The following is a 4,478-nucleotide window of genomic DNA, read 5'->3' as shown; positions in this document are numbered from 1 at the left end:
TCGGGTGTCTATATGTAAATTCAAATTTCCCAGGCTTCTCTACATTATCAGGAATGTGGTTACCTAAGGAATTGGTGAACAGTATCTGTTAGCTGTTTTAGCCTTCTTTTAGGGTAATAGAATCAGAAGAGCTAGTAATCCTGCAATACAAATATGTAGCTATACCACATCTATTCTAACAAGGCCACACCTCCTAATAGTGTCACTTCCCATGAAAACACACACACACACACACACACACACACACACACACAGTATTATACTATTAGATGATGGTTATGTGAATATCCATATATGTGTATGGATGTATGTAAAGTGAGCATTGGGTAATCACCAGCTAAACAGTGAGACTAGCTCTAGCATGCATTAGAATGTTTGGCAGTTGTAGGAAGAAGGCCATAATTAAAAATAATGAGAAAATAGCCCCAGAGATATCAATCTTGTGAGATTGCTCAATAAAGAAATTAGTAAAGATTTCATTGCCTAACTTCTTTCACCTATAATGTTTCCAAGAAATCTTGTTTCTTGCCTCCAAACAGTTTGGGTAGAGCCTAGTTATCATGATGGCAACTTAATTGTTCTCACCTCTAGTGATTCCTGGGGTAAGGGTAAGTGTTGTGCATGTGATAGACAGTCAGCAACGCTTGTTGATTAAGTGAATGTGTAATGTTGGAAGAGAAGTCATGATGACTCTTTACTGCCTTCATTCACTCACCCAAGACAGCTGGGTTCTCTTGTAAGCTAGACATTGTTCTAAACGCTGGACGTGTAGCAGTGAGCCAGGTAGACAAAACCTTTATTCTTAAGAAGCATCTATAAACATATGTATATGTGTGTATACACACACACACACACATATATCACACACGCATGGTTTCTCAAGACAGGGTCTCTCTGTGCAGCCTTGGCTGTCCTGGAACTCCCTTTGTAAAACAGGCTGGCCTTGAACTTATATATCCATCTGCCTCTGCCTGCTGGGGTTAAAGGCATGAGCTACCACCTCTCGGCTAAGAAGCATATTCTCAAAGAGATGCCAGGACATAAACCTACAAGAAAATATGCAGTGGTGATCGACAGACTATGGTTGGTGATGTGACTGGATAGACTATGGTTGGTGATGTGAATACATTACAAGCTGGAAACTGGGGAAAGGGTCTTCTGGCAGGAGCTGGAGAGAGCTGTAATTGTGGCCAGAAGCACAATGCTGGAAGTCAAGAGAGGGCTGGAAAGAAATATAAAACATGCATATCTAATAACTTTCTTATGCCTCTTACAGACTAATACAAATATAGGTCATAGTGTCAGCCTGTAGGGTGTAATCCTTGAAGCTGAGAGAGTGTAGCCATGCGTAATGTTGAGAAATAACCAGCAAAGGAGTTGGCTAGAAAACCTTGGACTAATTCTGATCCCTCTGAGAGCAGACACTGGGTTGAATGTACCTTTCTCTCCCCTGGGAGAGACCTGGAGAACCCAGAGCTTGCCAAAATCTGGGCTTGTTAATTTAATTGCTCTTTGTAGAGTTGGCTTCCCTTGGTTAATGAGTGTGTTCTGGGCAACAGAGCCACCTCCTGGAAGGTTGCAGCTCCTTACTATCCCAGAGGAAGCCATATCTCGTTCACAAGGGTATTCTAGCTTCAGATTGGTGCCCGGCTGAGTTGGATGAATATTCCCTAAACAAATGGAAAGAATCACTCTAGTACACAGGGTTTCCTTGGCTGCACACATGCAGAATGGGGGTTCCATAAGACATCTCTCAACTTGAACTCTTCAGTCAACAAGAAAGACTTGTTAAGGCTAGAGTAAACGAGAGCAGATCACAGTCATTTTATTGTCCTTCTCATCCTGCCCCCCACCCCCCAGGACTCCTCACAACAGCAACTAAGAATAGATGCACATCGGTCCTCTTTCAAGTTCTCTGCATGTTTGCCTTTCTCCCCTAGACTGTCAGATATGGAGAATTCCTCATGTGGCTGCAATGAACGGCATTAGTCACAGGCAAACAGTGTACACTAAAGCTAATGGCAGCAGTAACGTCAAAAGACTGTTCAGAATTCTGGATGGAGACAGAATTGGAGACCCATGCCGGGAATAGTGACGAGGGCATTTTCCAAACAGTAGATGTTTCTTGATGGTCCATGAGATCTAGATTTCTACAGACATTGCAGGCTTACAGCATAAATTTCATGTGTGCCTTGACCTCCCTGTAAGAATGCTGGGTTGAGTCAAAGTGTAAAGGAAGGGACAAGGTAGTATTAGAAAGCAGAGTGGCCATCTATTGACCCAGAGGGGGCTTTCAGCCCAGGGTCAGCAGAGTGGAATGGGAGTTGGGTCAGAGTAAGAGCTCTTATCCCATGATGATATCTATCCACAGGCAAGACGAGACTGTGAAAACTACTTTTTTCCATAGACTTTCTAACACGTGTACATAAGACATTTCATAACACACTTGCACCTAGGTAGGGCCCTTGAATATGAGCAGATTTGATACAGAGAGTATCCATACCGACCTAACAAAAATAGATCTTTTGTAGCTTTCCCCTTTAACTGAGAGTGGAGATGTCCCTAGATGGAAGGAAACAGAAAGCTGAAATATGGAGTCTTTGGTGAAGTTCTATATCTCAAAACAAGAGCTGGGTTGTTAACTTCTGTCCCCTGTGCCTCTTCTTTGAGCATGCTGTGACTGAGGGTGGAGATAAATGCTGGCTACAATTATAAAAGTTGCTCATCTCCCCCTTTTCCTGTTCTGGGAATAATAACGAAAGAAGAAAGCCAGTGTTTTTTAACGTTGCAGCCACTGCTGCAGTAAAAGTTCAATATCAAGGCAAAATTGGAGTTCTGGTCAGGCTGTATTGAAAGGAAGGCCTAAGGAAAGCAGCCGTGTAAGATCTTAGGCTAACCAGGCTGATGCAGCTCTCCAGTCACCTTCTTTCTCATTATTCCCCAGAGCCTGCTTGATCTGGAATTGGGAAGATCCGTGCTTTTTATGAGTACATAAAACCTACTCCTAAATCAAACTGTCAATGTGGCTAACAACATTCCTTCCTCCTCCGAAGTTCTTGAGATAGACCTCTGAGGGATTGTTAGTACCTCTTCAGTGAGGGGAAAGCCTGGAGGTGAGTCTAAAAACTCTTCAAGGCTTTCCACCAAGCTTCAGCCAAAACACCAGAGCCCAGTAGTCACTCATTTGAGATATCCCAGTGTAGCCTGGATGAGATTAACACTGTTAAGCGATTTCACGTCTGCCCTCGACTGTGAAGATAGACTGGTATGTGAACTGGATAGAGTAGAAGCCCAAAGAGAAAGTTGGGCTTACTGGGAGTTGAAAGCCATTTCAGAGAGTTAGAAACTCTGGCTCCACTGCTCAGAACTGGGACTCCAGCACCAGCTGGCTTCTGTTTGCAGTTAGTCTCATGTGGCTACCGGATCCACAGAGGCTTAAGGCTACAATGTTTCTACTTAGTATGTACTATGGAATTTAGTTTCCATTTAGCATGTACTTATATGACTAAGCCGGCTTCAAGAATATTACTTAAGTATTTGATTAGATCAAGGCTCATTCTGTTATGTTGGTTACCTGCCGATGGCTCATTTGGAAAGCAGTGATGGAAAGGGAAGGTTAGGAGGAGATTTCTATTGAATAACAAGAATCTGTTTCCTATATATTTATTTCACTGCAAATGGTGGTGAATCTGTGTGAGACAGACTCTGTTCAGGACACCAAAACAGGAACAATTATACCTTATAGGTTAAGGTTTCTGTTTGCAGTTAAGATAGTTAAGAATGAATTCCTATTTGTCCTGTGCAGGTTGAGGTGTCTGTTCATAGTTACCAAATACGTCCCTGCTTGTCCTGTGTTAAGTCCTTGCAAGTTCAGGTTCTTATTTGTAATTAAGATTAAGTTCCTGTTTCCTAGTTCTGATGTAAACTGCAAAACATGTTTATCAACCTAAACTTGTGACCCCATTCACACGAAGTGCGTTCCTACCCTGTTCCTTCCTGTTCATTTCTAACAATGTAGAATAGCCAACTTTCTCGCCCCTGTAAACACCACATCTCTCCTAGAAAAAGGACCTCGAGAGGCTGGCAGGCTATTCTCTCAAATTCTGACTTAGCACCAGTCAGTTCCAGGTGCACCCCAAAATACAGCTTGGTCTAATTGGACAATAGTGGATTTGGTCTTTTGTCCTTGAGGTTCTCAGGTAGACGTGGGATGCGGATTTACATGCAATCGTGTAATATTGTAGTTATCAGTACTGAATGGCAACATTTGGTTTCTGTCGTTCTAACCACTAGTGCTGTTTTATGCCTCTTTCTTTTTCTATCTCCAAGCTGTGGAAACATTTTCAACGAACATTTCTTTTTGCTGATGCTGTTTCCACTTTGCTGAATAGCTACAACTAAATAAGAAAAACATAAATACTCCAAGCATCAAAGAAACAATACTCAAAGCTGCCTGCATGTGAGCATGGATCAAACTC

The sequence above is a fragment of the Mus musculus genome, chromosome 9 (assembly GCF_000001635.26).
Source record: "Mus musculus strain C57BL/6J chromosome 9, GRCm38.p6 C57BL/6J".
NCBI classification, from domain to species: Eukaryota; Metazoa; Chordata; class Mammalia; order Rodentia; family Muridae; genus Mus; species Mus musculus.
The sequence above is the reverse complement of the archived record's forward strand: the minus strand, read 5'-3'. Positions refer to the sequence as shown.